This window comes from Myotis davidii, unplaced genomic scaffold (assembly GCF_000327345.1).
Source record: "Myotis davidii unplaced genomic scaffold, ASM32734v1 scaffold1219, whole genome shotgun sequence".
Taxonomy (NCBI): Eukaryota; Metazoa; Chordata; class Mammalia; order Chiroptera; family Vespertilionidae; genus Myotis; species Myotis davidii.
In genome coordinates, this window is record NW_006290442.1 from 425,171 (window position 1) to 441,854 (window position 16,684).

Genomic DNA, 16,684 nt, shown 5'->3' on the forward strand with positions numbered 1-16,684 from the left:
CTTGTCGAGTGCACAAATTTTTGTGCACTGGGCCTCTAGTTTTCATAAGAAAACTAAGATGTTATTTGCCTTTGCCACTGTGTTGACACTGAGGGTGGGTGGCCTGCTGTGCCTGCAAACTTGCAGAAGGAAAAAGAAGCCACTTTCACTTAGGAATGTCCTCAGTGAAGCAGTAAACAGTAATTTTATTAAATCTCAACTCCTGAGATTTAAAATATTCACTGTGAGTTGAAGCTTGGCACTGGGGTACCCCTATAGTGACACCCCCTGGTCTCACCAATACCACTGCTGCTCCCCTTCACTCCTCGGCCACAAATGAGACAAGTATGACTGACTGCCCCTTCAAAGTTGTCCTTATCAGAGTCAGGTGTTGGAACGAGTTATCTCCTGTCTCTATTTATTCTAAATGAGTTTAATCTTGAAAGCAAGATTGCCATTAGAGTGCAGTTTGCAACAAGGAGCATCCAGGTTGATGGGAAAACAACAGCACAGATATGGGACACAGCAGGGCAAGAGTGATCCCGGGCTATAACGTCAGCATACTATCTTGGAGCTGTAGGTGTCTTACTGGTTTATGACATTGCTAAATATCTCACATATGAAATTGTAAAGTGATGGCTGAAAGAACTGAGATATCACGCAGATAGTGACATTGCTATTATACTTGTGGGCCATTGCGTCATTTAAGGGCAGTTTCTACAGGTGAAGCAAGAGCTTTTGCAGAAAAGAATGGTTTGTCATTCATTGAGATATCAGCTCTGGACCCTACATGTATAGTAGTGGCTTTTCAGACAGTTCTGACAAGGATATATCACATTGTTTCCCAGAAGCAAATGTCAGATGTGAGAAAGACATGTCTCCAATCAACAATGTGGCTCCTATTCATGTTCCACCGACTACGAAAAAATAAGGCAAAGGTGCAGTGCTGTGGGACATATAAGGCATTTCTCTTCTCCCCTAGAGGACTGTTATAATCCATTTCCCAGGTCTGAGATTTACATATATTTCTAATTCTTATGGTCACTCTCATGTTTTGTTTTTTAAAATATATTTTTATTGATTTCGGAGAGGAAGGGAGAGAAAGAGGGAGAGGGAGATAGAAACGTCAATGATGAGAGAGAATCATTGATCATCTGCCTCCTGCATGCCCCACACTGGGGATCGAGCCCTCAGCCTGGGCATGTGCCCTGACCCAAGAATCAACCTGAGACCTCCTGGTTCATAGGTTGACATTCACTGAGCCAAGCAGGCTGGGTACTTTTGTGTTTTATTACTTCCTCATACTTCACGAACTTTCCATATTTTAAGTCTTTAGGTATAGCTTTATAGAATCATCCACTTGTCCCGCATGACTGCAGCTTTTTTCATGCTGTGGCTGCACCAGCCTTAGTTTGATGAACTGAATATTTGTTTCCTTTTCATCGTGCAAACATGTCACTGTAAGACATGAGAACTGGATCACTTGAAGCTCACACCTGCTGATTATTTTTCCAGAGAGCCCCTTATAATTCAGTCTTTGCTCAGTGCAGTATCTATTTCCACAAATCTAAGAATTGCCCTATAAACAGCAAGATCTTGAGAGTCTGAGAATTTTCCATTGTTCTGGAATCACTTTCTAAAACGACTTAGTAGGGTTATGTAGTTCAGTAACTTTTGTAAGCATCAAGGTTGATTTTTTTCTGGACAAGAATTAATAAATGCAAAGACTGCTCAAAGCATGTTCTCTGTGACAAAAAGGAAAATGCATATCAAAATAAGGTGGTGGTCGTGGCAAGCACGTGTGTGGTCATGTGAGTCGCAGATTGTACCAGCCACTGTCTACTACATGGAACACACTTTTTACTTGAAAGAACAATTGATAGCCTATGGCTATGGAAACATTGGTATCTGGCAGATATTTTTTTCAAAAATGAGTGAGCCAGTCACTTCAACAAAAACAATTAATAGTACTTTTTGGCCAAGAACAAAATTTGAGCTTCAAGAGGAAATTCAAATTTTGGAAAATTTGCATCTACCTTTGTGACATTGACAGTATCCCAGCACCTATTTTTTTTTCTAATAAGATCAATAGCGTCAGTCGGATCCTGGCAGCAGCTGCAGCAGCGCTCGTCTTTCCAGGCTCTTCTTGCTATCTCTTTTAGCTTCCGGAAACATGGCCTCTGGTGTGGCTGTCTCTGATGGAGTCATCGAAGTGTTCAATGACATGAAGGTACGTAAGTCCTCAACACCAGAGGAGGTGAAGAAGTGCAAGAAGGCGGTGCTCTTCTGCCTGAGTGAAGACAAGAAGAACATCATTCTGGAAGAGGGCAAGGAGATCCTGGTAGGTGATGTGGGCCAGACAGTAGACGACCCCTACGCCACTTTCGTCAAGACGCTGCCGGACAAAGACTGCCGTTATGCCCTGTATGACGCAATCTATGAGGCCAAGGAGAGCAAGAAGGAGGACCTGGTGTTTATCTTCTGGGCTCCTGAGTCTGCACCTCTTAAGAGCAAAATGATCTATGCCAGCTCCAAGGATGCCATCAAGAAGAAGCTTACGGGGATCAAGCATGAATTACAAGCAAACTGCTACGAGGAGGTCAAGGACCACTGCACTCTGGCCGAGAAGCTGGGGGGCAGTGCTGTCATCTCCCTGGAGGGCAAACCTTTGTGAACCCCCTTCAGCCCCCTGCCTGGAGCATCTGGCAGCCCTTACAACCTGTTCCCCGCCCTTTCCCATGCTGCCAACTTCTAACCGCAATAGTGACTCTGTGCTTGTCTGTTTAGTTCTGTGTATAAATGGAATGTTGTGAAGATAACCCCTCCCCATGCTGCCTGGTTCCCCTCCCCTTTTCCACCTGGTCTCGGCCACTCGTGGAAGCAGGACCAGTAAGGGACCCTTAATTAAAAACAAAAGGAAGAAAAACAACAACAACAAAAAGATCAAAGCAACAAATATAATTTCTTTTATGTTGCATAATGAAATGTTTCAACATTGAAAAGACCTGCATAAACATTTTCCAAATAAATGTATAATGTTATAAAAATCTCACATGGGTGAAAGATCCATTCAAAGTTTAAGATAAATTAATGTATTTAAATGTCACAGAATAGGAAAAGTTCATTAATATGGTTTCAGATTCCACATAACTAACTTTAAGGAAACACTTTTTTGTTATTTTGCTGTAGTATCACAGAAGACTATGCACAATTATTTTTTAAAGCTATTAAAATATTTGTCCCTTTTCCAACTACATATCTGTGTAAGACTGCAATTCATCATATACTTCAACCAAAACAACATATTGCAACAGACTGAATGTAAAAGCAGAAATAAAAATTGAGCTGTCTACTATTAAGACATTGAACAGATTTGTAGGAAAATAAAGCAGTGGTTCTCAGTCAGGTGATGTTGTCCTCACCCACCCAAGGCGGTGTCAGGGAAAGTTTTGGTCATAACTGGAAGGAGGGAGCGCTCCCAGCATCTTGTGGGTAGAGCTCAGAGATGCTGCAAACATGCTGCAGCGCACAGGACAGCCCCCAACAAAGAATTACCTGGTCCAAGATTTCAGTAGTGCCAAGGGAAACCCTGATATCAAATAATGCCACTCTCACAACGTTTTTTTTGTTTCAAAAATATTGGTATTAGCATGTAATGGGCTTGTTATTGTTATTTTAAGTGACTTAGTATTTTTTTATTTCATAGTTTTAATTTATAATTTAGTAACTATCAATAGATATAATCCACATAAACAAAGGCTCTTTTTCACCATAGCTAAGATTTGGAAACAGCCTAAGTGCCCATCAATAGACGAGTGGATTAAAAAACTGTGGTACATCTACACAATGGAATACTACTCAGCAGTAAAAAAGGAGTTCTTACCATTTGCAACAGCATGGATGGAACTGGAGAGCATTATGCTAAGTGAAATAAGCCAGTTGGAGAAAGATAAATATCACATGAATTCACTCATTTGTGGAATATAATGAACAACATAAACTGATGAACAAAAACAGAACTAGAGACAGAGAAGCATCAATCAGACCATCAAACCTCAGAGGGAAGGTCGGGGAGGGTGTGGGTAAGAGGGAGAGATCAACCAAAGGACTTATATGCTAGCATATATCCTAACTAATGGACACAGACAACAGGGTTGAGGGCATGAGTGGGGGGGAAGGGTAATGTGAGATAAGAACACATATGTAATAACTTAATAAAAAAAAAAAGGTTCTTTGTTGTCCACAATGATTTCTAAGATGATAAAGGGCTTCTGAGACCAAAAAGTTAAAAAACTCCTGACATAGACAATAGGATATATACTCGTAGATTGCAAAACTAAATTTGTTGAGCAGCCCTACACGTTAGCCACACTAAAGATAAGAAAAGTTCATGGCAGGTTGCCAAGGACAGGTAGTTTCTTCTCAAGAAAGGAAGGTATCTAAAGGGGGCAGAGTAAAGAGATCAGTGTATGGTGTCAACAATGACAATTTAAGCTTTTTATGTGTCAGGTTTCCGATCACTGCTAGAAATGCAACCGTGACTAAAATGCAGTCATTATTCCCCAAAAGCTTACTGTCCAAAAGGGAAGAAAGACATAACTGAAATTGTAATTAAAATGTGGGTAGGGAGAGAAATATAAGCATGGGGTGTTGAGGTCAGTGGGGATGAACCTTAGGTTAGAGTGGTGGGATTTGTGAGGAGGTCAAGACAGGAAGGGCTCTCTGGAGGAAGTGACCTCTGAGTTGTCTTGAAGAATGAGTAGAAATTTGGTTACTGAGAGTGGAGGGACACTGCAAGAGAAGGTGGTGTTCCAGGCAGTGGGAACCACATAAGCAAAGACTCAGAGTTATGATATAGCAAGATAGATTAGGAGAAGATATGAAAGGGTATGGAGAAGATGAAAAATATACTAGATAAAAGCATCAGAAAATAAATTTAGTGGCCCCAGTAAAATTAAGATGTTTTAAAATAAAAAAATAACAGGTTTGATAACATCAAGTTATATTTTCAGAAGGCTGCTTCCTATTTGGGTATACTATACAAAGTACCTGTTTGGGAAACAAGAATAAGTCTTTGTGCTCGTTTCCTGAAAGCAGCCAGAACCTCTGAAAATGGTTCCCTATTCACTTGACTCAGAAAACTCCACAAAATCATGCAAATCAAGAGGTTCAAATCTTCATGTTCACTTTAAGAACACCCCAGCCCAGGAATTCACTCCACATTTTTCATAAAGGATTTATATGGTTGGTTCATGCAGACATGTGATATTTTTTTCCCCACCAAAAAACTTGGTCAAGAAGGTTGAATGTTTATTTCAGAGCAATATATCACCATTCTGGAAAATGGGGTGGCCCTGCTGAGGGAAGAGAAAGGGATGTTTTTAACAGTGATCGTGGCCTGACTATTCCCCTCACAGCCTTCATCAAAGGTTGGATTGATCCAAAGGACACGCTGGCATTTGCCCAGAGTCCCAAGGGAGAGCCTGCCCTTTCCAACAGCAGCCTGTTTGACACACAACTGGTACTCTGCTTCCAATATAAAACAGATGGATACCATTGGCATTAAAGAGGGCTAGCCAAGACCCAAGCCTTGACTCCCAGAACCCCCCAGGGTCCCTGTGCAAGCTGGTGTCAGGGTGGCCCACGGAGGACAACCCAGGATGGGCATTTTCCCCTACAGTGGGCGACCTTTTCCCAGGCTGTGCGTGGCAGTCAGGATAGGGAGCTAAGACAATGAAGGGAGTCCAGGCTCGGGTTCATCTGAGTGTGGCGGTGATTCTACAAGCAGGAGAAAGAACCATCAACAGAGGCAGGAAGCCCAGAGGCAGACTAAGAGTCTCTGAGCAGATTGGGGCAAATGGCAAAGGTGTGAGGATACTGGCAATGAGCAGTGAGTGAGAGAGTGAGTAGGTCAGTCCTTAAAAGTTACGTGGCTCAGGGGCAGGCAACCTAACTGGAAGGATCTCACCCTTAGAGATCCTGGCTGACACCCCTCTTGCCAGTAGTCCAGTGTTGGGGAGTTACTCCTGGACATTGTGAACACCTACAGGCCCCCGCCTAGGAGACCAGTGGGTGTGCCTGAGGAAGTGAGTATGGGCAGTGTGCTCTGTGTCCCCAGAGGGGCCTTGGCCTTTCCTCCCCCCTGGTCCAGGATGCAGCCTGGAGCGAAGGCTTATCAATCAAGTCTCTTAAATCCCAGCGGAATCCTATGCCCCCCCCCCCAATTAGTGTTACTCCACATTGCAAACCAGTAGGTTCCTGCTTTGCCAACAGGTGTGCAGCTTGCACACACCTTCGAGGGCATGCACGCATATTGCGGACATCGCTAAAGGGAGATAAGAGGTTGGAGAGCATTTCATTTAGAGAAGGTGCCAATGTCAGACATTAGGCCAGAACTTACATGCCGATATGCATTGCCCATGGTCACAGACAATAATGGTGTGGGGCAGCAGCCAGATAGAAGGGAGCAAGGAGGGGGAAAGAGGGGACAGCTCAACAATAAAGATTTATTTTAAAGGAATAGTGTGCACCAGTGGCCACCAAGCATGTCAAACTCACGGCTAGTAGGCCGCATGCCTCGTTATGTGAGTTTGACATGCTTGGTCCGCCTTTCCTTCTCCATGCCTGTTAAACCCATCAAGCAAGCAAGCTGAACTGATCCGCACTGCTCTGATCGCCCTCGAGTAACCCTGAGAAGTGTTTGTTCAGACAGGCTAACAGAATTCAGTAGCGGAAACCCCATAGCTTCAATAATGATAACAATTATTATGAAAACAATAGCTAAAAGTGCCCAGCACTGTTCTAAGCTCTTCACAAATTTAACTCCTTTAACTGCAGTAGTTAATAGGACACTTTATTAACAACGTAAACCAACAAAGTGAATTTACCTGCGTTTGTTGACTAATAATAAGAAGGTTACAGCATCTGCTCAGCACTGCTCCTACTCTGAGCAGGCCCCACCCTGACCAAGCAAGAGGCTGCCGGGATGGTCCCTCCCGGACCTCTTCCCAGGGCACCAGGGGGGGAGCATGTCCCTCTTTTGACGCTTGTTTTGTTTCAGCAGTGATGACAATGAGACAATGTGCTTGAAGCTCTGGATGTATCATTTACGCTCCTGATCTGATTAAAAGCAGGAGTGGGAGGTCCGCCAACTTGCAGGCTATGCCAACTCCTAATGTTACAAAACCCTGTTATGCTTCACTCGCGATTCCCCCCTCATAATTATTCTTCATTTTTGTGCTGCACAGAGCTCCCTTCACCATCGCCCCTGACCAGGTGCTTTGAGGACCGTGTGCTTCATTCACCCACTTGCTTTTCCTTCCAGGGCTGCGGCTTGCGGCGGGGTTCCTGTGGGGCCATGGGGTGGGAGCACTTGCCAGCAGCTGCAGCTTACCTTTTGTCCACATGTTGGTCCCTTTCGCTCTTGCCATCGGAGGGAGCCAAACCCACCACTGAACTGCCTGGCTCTTTGTTTTGCTCTCTTGTCCCATGAGTTCTAGGCAGCCTACAGTTTCTCTCACGTGTACTAGTCTTGCTCCTTTAATGGAAACTGTGCTCATGGCCTAACCTTGATGCTTTTCCTTCCCTCTCACATAGATTTGACCTATCAATTTCCCCTCTGGCCAAGCCTTCACTCAACACTTACTGATCACAAAGAAATGTCAAGAGGGAACTGAGAACATGATTAGGAAAGCGGGTTTTACAAAAAAACTAAAAGTGGGTGAGTTTGGAGGAAAGCTTCTTGCTTGCCTCCCAAGGATTTTGCCTTAGTTAGGCTCGCTGCAGAGTGGCCGGAGACAGTGGCCCCAAGACAGTTATCGGAACCAGGGACTCCTCCTTGTCCCCCAGCCCCTCAGTGTTCCACAGGCCAAAATAGTGCAAAATGCAAGATGACAGAGCCAGAACGGAAAAAACACTGGGAGGGTGATCACCTGGTTTAGAAACATGAGGTCCAGGAAGGCATTTCATATAGGATGGGTGTTCACGAGCATCTAGTATTTTCCTTGCTCCGGAATGGCTGAAAGGGCTCCATGGCACATCTGATAAGAAAGGAAATTAACCCAAATCCTTGTCTGCTTCTAGGTTAAGAAGGAATAGGACAAATAAACTCATTACTGGTCACTTCCACCGATGTATGAAAGTGCACAAAGACTTTTAGACCACCCTGTACATACTGAATTGAAAATATAATGGGAGATGTGATAAGGTGAATGGGGTTGAATTGGTTTCAAAGACATGGTGTTTAAACTTAAATCTGACAAAAGAAATTCGCTAGTAAGATTTGGGGGTGTGCAATGTGGCAAAGGGAGCTAATGCAAGTCTATGTTAGGGACAAACCTGGGAGACAGGAAAAAGGGTCACGGTGGCTGGAACGTACTGTGTGACGGGAGAGATGGCAGGGACTGGGTTACAGGCCGGGGAAGTGGGTCTGGATTTTATTACAAATCTGAAGGACAGCCCTTGGAAAGTTTTTACCAGGAGGGTTATGTGGTCAGATTACATTTAGAAGGATAGTCCAGAGCCAAAAAGAAGAACTCCAGACAAGAAATAATGGTGGCTTTGACCAGGATGGAAGTAGTAGAGAGAGAGAGAGAGAGAGAGAGAGAGAGAGAGAGAGAGAGAGAGAAAGAGAGAGAACCATACTAATTTGGGAAATATTTTAGTGGCAGTCTCAACAAGACTTCACGGGAGACTGGATGTGAGTCAGGAAGGGAGAAAGGAGTCAAGGATGAGAACTAGGGTTTTGGCTTAAGCAACAGGCAGATGGTGAGACCATATAGTTAGATGGAGAAGAGAGATAAAGCAGGTCTGGGAGTTGACATTAAGAACTCTGATCTGTACATGTTGAATGTGAGAAATAATATTTTATAAAAAGTAAAGCTATCCTAGGGCCTGTAACATGTCCCTGGAGCTGTTTAGGGGATTTTTCCCTGGGGTTTTAAGCTCTACTGAGAGGACCATCTGCAGAGCCCACGGAGTTATATGTCACCCTCAAGGTCAGGAAAAATGGCTTTGTCTTGGTCCACTCATTCATTCATTTGTCCCAGAAGGAAGGTCTATATTTCCCTCCATCTGTATAATAATCTGACATCTAGAGACCTTTAGAAGAAGAATTGGCCATTTTTCTACTTGAATATTATCTTTCTTAGTATAAATAGGCATTAAAAAGTACAAATAAGGCCAGAGTAGGACTTCTTGACCCCTCAATAAAAGATGTATTCAAGGGACAGACCCAGCCTGAACAGGATCACACCAGCTCTGGGCCCTGCCTTGGGATCCTTTGCAGCCTAAATGGGAATTTCCTTACACACACACACACCCTGTCTCCAGGGAACCAGGCAGTCAACACCAAGAGGGACCAGAGCTGTTCTCTCTTGGGAGGGGAGGTGGGGACCGGTGGGGGATTAGAGGGGGCTCAGAAGCCCAAGCCATAGCTGCCACCGGCTCCCCATCTCTCTACCTCCCTCCCCAGCATTCTGAATGATGGGCTCTGGAAAGTCATTTTCCTCTATGTCTTTGTTTTTTTATTTGCTCGTTTTCAATTTTGTATTTCTGCTTTCTCTGTTTAACAGAAAAAAATAATAGCCACTGTATAATTAGCTCTTCTGTTATTTCATCAAGTCTTCAGACTTTCCAAGTTCTAAAACATTTTGTTTCAATATTATTTCCATTGCTCTGCATTCTTTGTGTTTCTTTTCCCCCCCCCATATCTAACCTTTTTAGCTAGAGGTTTAGTTTTCAGTTCATTTCCACACTTTAATTTTTAGTTACGTAGTAAATGCTATGAATTTTCCTCTTTGAATAACATTAGCTCTAATCTACAGATTTCAATGTAAGTGGTTTTTTTAATCCCTACCTGAGGATGTGTTTTTATTGATTTTAGAGAGAGAAAGGAAAGGAGAGATAGAAACATTGATATGAAAGAGACATCAATCAGTTACCTCCCATACATGCATGCCCCAACCAGGGGTCAAACCCACAACCTAGGTTTGTGCCCTGACGGGGAATTGAACTGGCAACTTTTTGGTGTACTGGAAGACGTTCCTACCAACTGAACTACCCCAGCCAGGGCTATAGCATTTTTATTTTTGTATTTTCTAAATAATTGTAAGATTTCAGTTTTTGTGATTTTTCTGATTCAAAGTTTCTTTTTAAAATTTTGTCATGTTCTAAATTTACTGAAGCGTGTGATAACAGAAAATGATCTTTATAAGAAAATCTTATTTTTCAAACAATTTTGAGGTCATCTATGTAGTTGAAAAGGTGAGGACTGATTCCTGGTCATCTCTAATCTTGAACATTTGTTAACCCTTTTCAAGTGCATTATGCAGTTACTTGACACCCTCCAGAGTTTTAAACTCTCCTAGTGAAACCATCTGCTGAGCCAGCAGAACCTTACGTGTGAATCTTGAAGGACAGCTGATGATGGCTTTTTCCCTCCTTCATGCATTCATTCCACAGACATGTGTGAAGAACTGAGCTCCCACCCTGTGCCAGGCCCTTCACCAGGCCTGGGGACACACAGGTAACGAGGTCTAATGCTCATGGATGGACATGTGATTGCCACATAAGCAGTGAGAGCAAAGTCTTTCCAGGTAGAGTGGACAGCAACTACATAGGATGGCTTGGTTAGTTCCTCGAGGGCCACCGAAGAAGTTCAAGTAGAGGGAAGAGGATCCCTGGGTAGGGTTGAGGGTTGATCTTCATTGTTTCTATTCTCTCCAGGCACCTTCTGCCCTGCTTACCGGGTGCAGGTTTGGTTTGGGCAGAACCCTGCTGCATGAATTCCATAGCTGTAGTGGTCCACTGGCTCTGGTGGCCGCTGGGTGCTCTGTGGAGGAACTGTGTCCTGCAGTCAATCTGTACTGTGGGTGAACTCCAGAGACACTGCAGAGTCTCGTGGAAGAAGTGCCTGTGGAGTAAGTAGATCAGGTCTCACTCCCTGGACAACAGTGACAGATGGGGGGTGTGAGGTGATACTTCACGTGTTTCTTGATGCCAAGCAGAGCTTTTCAGCTGGAGATAGAACTATTTCCTATGCAGAGAGATGAGGAACACATCATTAGTGGTTGGACACCAGTTCTAGTGAAATGTAAATCTTTCATCCAGTTTCACCCTGTGATGAAAAATGACGACAGCCCAGAACTGCCCAGGGCCCTGGATATGCCCAACCCATGATTTGGTCCACTGACCTCTTCGTAACAAACCAGCTGGCAGAAGAACCTCAATGCTCAGATCAAGAAGAGCAGATGGCCGAAACCAGTTTGGCTCAGTGGATAGAGCATCGGCCTGCGGACTGAAAGGTCCCAGGTTCGATTCCGGTCAAGGGCATGTACCTGGGTTGCGGTAGGGGATGTGCAGGAGGCAGCTGATCGATGTTTCTCTCTCATCGATGTTTCTAACTCTCTATCTCTCTCCCTTCCTCTCTGTAAAAAAATCAATAAAATATATTTTTTAAAAAAGAAGAGCAGATGTCTGATACTTTTTAGGAAATTCAAGTTCAGAAAGAAGAAACCAAATTCATCAGAATGATAGTGGGGAAGGACATGTAATAAGAATAGAGCCACAGTTGTTTAGTAATTATTCACCTTACTAACTATAGGTAAGAAGTTTTCTTGCAGACCCTAGGACATTGGAAGATGTGTGGCAAAAAGAAACACAGCACTGTAAAAAGATAAGTTGCCTCAAACCCTGGACGGGTCCATTGCTCAGAAAAGAAATACATTTTAAAAGCAGACCAAGGACAGGACGTGCTTTGCCTTGGTTGCTATGCCTGGACCCTGACCCCACTCCGGGAGTTGGCCTCAGGAATGCTGCCCATTTTCTGATCCCTGGGACGGACTGAGGTGTTTGTAACATCATAGATTACCTGCCTTTTTATTGGACTTTGAGCTCCTGAAGGCCACACTGCAGAACTGCAGATCCTTCCTGCCCCTTTTCCCTGTTACACTCTCAGCTGCAAATAGCTCCTCCCTCATCCATATATAATCAGCCAGCAGGCCAGGGGGTCAGAGCAGAATTTCCAGGGTAACCAACCGCTCTCCCCACACTGCCAGCATTATTGGAATAAGTACTCGTATGTGATTCAACCCTGTCTCTGCTTAATTTGGCTCAAGTAGTGACAGGCGGCCTCGGACCTGTTTAGTGTCCATTCCACTAGTCCCTAAAAAGAATAGTGTTTATGAGTAGTTCAGCAATGAGGGACATTTGAAACAGCAAAAACCATGCTCCTCCATTAGTGTTTCTGTGTCCCACAGTGACACAAAGCTGGGTTACTTGATGGCTTTAAAAATTGTTAGATGTTAGATCCGGACATATCCTTCAAACGCTTCTTCCTGTGACTGTGATCTGGCTTCTGAAGGAGATGCAGGGAGGACATCACAACCAGAAAGATGCTGCCCCGTGACCTGGCCAATATCCATACCCTTCTTTGCTCTATTATAAAAATGCTGATGCACACCCTAATTATGAATTTCTCTTCATTGATTAAATTTGACATTGGTTAATAAGATAATACAAGTTTTAAGTGAAAATATATCACCTGTGTATTGCATTGTGTGCTCATCACCCAAAGTCTAGTCACTCTCATCACATTTATCTGACCCTTTACCCTCTTTAACGTCTCCCCACACCCTTCCTCCTCTGGCAATCACCAACGGCTGTCTGTGTCAATGGGTTGTTTGTTTTGTTCATTTGTTGCTTTCTGTTTTATATCCCACATATCTATTTCTTTATGATTTAAATACTTCTGTACTAATATATTTATTATCAAGTGAACACAAAATAAGTCTTAGAGGATGCCATGAAAATAAAAAAATATTCCTAATATATTAGAATGCAGTTATTAATTATGCAAAGCTTTTTGCTCTCATTAAAATATTACCCATAACTATATTTTTAGTGAGAATAATATGGTAGAATTTTGTATCATTTTTAACTTTAGTGTTATGCTTTGAAATACCTCAATTCAAATATCTCAAATATTAAATTTTTGGTACATCAACTGAAAGTTCAGTTTGTTTCCCTGCTTGCTTTTAATGATCATTAGAGCTGGGAGGTAACTCACAGGGTACAATGGACAGAGCACACAAAGTGCATTGTTAACAAGAGGAAGTCCACACTGTTAAAGCTTAGAGAATTCAGGAATTTTAAGTCAATTTCTTATCTGGTGCAATTAGATCCTCTATTGTTTTTATCTCCCGGTGATAGCAATGGAGAGATTGTTCCTGGCACAGGAGAAGGGGCATTCTGCTGTTGTTCTTGCTGTTTTCTTGTCCTTGCAAAATTACTATTATGTTTAATCCATGGATTTCTTTGCAGGAATCTTGAAATCACTCATCCATTTTATGAAGGTTAATTTGGTTCAAACTATATAATACATTTTAACGAGGCATGGGTACATTGCAAAATACTGCAGTCTGCTAAAGCTCGGAAATCAGGAAGGAGGCCACTGCCTGCACCTTCCAATAATAAACTTCCCCTTCCCTCATACCACACAGGGATGGTGAGTGCCTGACATAGGGCACCAACCACAATTCAGAGATTTTTAAAAAGGTAACTGTCATAGAAGGCCTAATATCTTTATCTGATACCTCAGTGTTTTGTGTGACATGTAGAGACCAAACTGTCTGTTTTCCAGATGAGTGCAGAGAAGTGATGATTTGATCCAGGTCACACAAGTAAGCATTAGAGTCAGGATAAGAACCCGCTGGGCAAATGCCCAGTGTGCTGCATACCACCGTGATGCCTAACTAACACTCTGCCACAGCCACCCTCTTCATTTCTGGCCCTGTTTGAGACCCCTAATTCCCACCAAAAACAATGAATGCTCCAAAATTAAGGCAACAATTTCACTTAGAGCAAATGGGTGGAGGAGTTTGTCTAGCAGCAAAGGTGATATGGAAGGCACAATTTTGGGCTACTGTCAGATTGTCAGGTCCATGAGTCAGCCATCTTTGTTTCTCATGAGAATCACTGTCAGATGATAACCACAGTTGTAATCAGAAGTTATAACGCATTGAATTAGTGCCTATTGAATAGCTTCAGACTCAGCCGTGGGCAAACTACGGCCCGCGGGCCGGATCCGGCCTGTTTGAAATGAATAAAACTAAAAAAAAAAAAAGACCGTACCCTTTTATGTAATGATGTTTACTTTGAATTTATATTAGTTCACACAAACACTCCATCCATGCTTTTGTTCCGGCCCTCCGGTCCAGTTTAAGAACCCATTGTGGCCCTCGAGTCAAAAAGTTTGCCCACCCCTGGCTTAAGTTGTAGTTGCAGCTGTTGAGAATGAACAATAGTGGTGAGCTAACAATGGAGTTTTATGCTAATGAGTCAATCAGGAGAGACACTGGGCTATAAGCTGGCCAGGATGGGTAAACCTAAGGTTTTAGAGAAATAAGGAAGTTATGAGGACACATGTTTTTGTCTGTTTTTTAAATCAATCACAGAATAATAGACAATACAACCCCATTGTGTCAGTGTCAGCTCTCAGCTGTCTATGATGTGCTACAGCAAGACTGGGAAGCATCTTCCATTGAGACCAGCAGCACCCAGGAGAGGCAGGAAGGGATGGAGGCCATGTAGAAAAATGTTCGCCAGACATTGGGATTTCAAAGATAATGAAACTCTAAAAAGTTTGAGGCTCCATCTAGGATTGCCTATTTCTTAATTTCCAAATGAAGGCATAAAAACAAATAGGTGAGAAGCCAATAAATTTTTTAAATTTGATTTTTCAATTTTCAGTTTATATTCAATATTATGTCGTATTAGCTTCAGGTGCACAGCATAGTGATTAGATACTCATATGCTTTACAAAGTGATTCCCCACAATATCTTAAGTAAACACCTGGCACCATGCATTGTTATTACAACATTATTGAGCATATTTTCTATGCTATACTTCACATCCTCATGACTATTTTATAACTACCAATAGTTCTTAATTCCTTCACCTTTTTTACCCCACCCTTCTCCCTTCTGGCAACCATCAGTCTGTTTTCTGTATTGATAAGTCTGTTTCTGTTTTGTTTGTTTTTGTTCTTTAGATTCCACATATAAGTGAAACCATATGATATTTGTCTTTATCTGACTTATTTCACTTAGCATAAACCCTCTAGATCCATCCATCGTGTCACAAATGGTAAGATTTCATTCTTTCTTATGACTGAGTAATAATCCATTGTATATGTGTACCACAACTTGTGTTCTGTTTTTGAAATAATTTTTTATTTTTCAATTACAGTTGATATACAATCTTATATTAGTTTCAGATGTACAACCCAGTGATTAGACATTTATATAACTTATGAATTGATCACCAAGATAAATCTAGCACCAAGATAAATCTCATACCATACATAGTTATTACAATATTATTCACTGTTTTCCCTATGCTACATTTTATATCCCCATGACTATTTTGTAACTACCAATTTTTATTTCTAATCCTTTCCCCATTTTCCTCATGCTCACAACCCCTCCCCCTCCTCCCATCTGGCAACCATCAAAATGTTCTCTGTATTTATGAGTCTGTTTTGATCTGCCTGTTCATTTATTTTCTTTTTTAGGTTCCACATATAAGTGAAATCATATGGTATTTTTCTTTCCCTGTTTCTTATTTCACTCAGCACAATACCCTCAAGAGTCCATCCATGTTGTTGCAGATGGCAAGATTTATTCTTTTAATGGCTGAATTATATTCCATTGTATATATGCACTACTTTTTTTTGTTTGTTCATCTATTGATGGACACATAGGTTGTTTCCATATCTTGACTATCCTATATAATAAAAGCCTAATATGCTAAGTGTCCGGTCATCCGGTTGGCTGTTCAACCAATCAAAGTGTAATATGCTAATGATATGCTAAGGCCGCTCAAACACTTGCTATGATGTGCACTGACCACCAGGGGGCAGATACTGACCAGTAGTTTAGCTTGCTGCTGGGGTATAGTCTATCTTGACTGAGTGAAATGGGCCAGACATGCCCTGGAGCCCTCCCACAGTCCCTCCCCGGCTAGCCAACCTCCCACATCCCTCCCCAGCCTTGATTGTGCACTGGTGGGATCCTTCAGCCTGGCCTGTGCCCTCTCGTAACCCAGGACCCCTTGGGGGATGTCGAAGAGCCAGTTTGGGCCCCATCCTGCAGGCCAAGCCAAGGGACCCCACTGGTGCATGAATTCATGCACCAGGCCTCTAGTTGTAAATAATGCTACAATGAACATATGTATGCATATGTCTTTTCGAATTAGTGTTTTTGTTTTCTTCAGATAAAACCCCAGAAGTAGATTGCTGGGTGCTTCTTTGTATCTTTGTTATAGCCTTTGTTTTAAAGTCTATCTTGTCCGGTATAAGTATGCTACCCCAGTTTTTTGTTTGTTTGTTTGTTTGTTTCTATTTTTATGAAATATCTCTTTCTATCCCTTTACTTTCAGACTGTGTGTGTCTTTAGATCTGAAGTCAGCCTCTTATAGATAGCATATGTGAGAGTCCTGTTATCTATGCAGCTACTGTATATTTTTGATTAGTACATTTAATATATTTGTATTTAAAGTAATTTTTCATAGATATGTATTTACTAGTGGCTCAGTGCACAAATTCATGCACATTGAAAGGAAATTAGTTAGAAAGTGGCCAGCAGGGCAGGACTGCATGAGACAGACAGGCTGGACATGCCCTGGAGCCAACCTCCCATGATCCCT

General features: G+C 42.5%; 2 pseudogenes; both read left to right on the forward strand.

Annotated features, from left to right (window-relative positions):
* LOC102769697 overlaps positions 1-974 on the forward strand; it is a 3,472-nt pseudogene extending 2,498 nt beyond the window's left edge.
* Positions 975-2,089: 1,115 nt separating this feature from the next.
* Positions 2,090-2,686, forward strand: LOC102764162 (annotated as a pseudogene).
* The last annotated feature ends 13,998 nt before the right edge of the window (positions 2,687-16,684 follow it).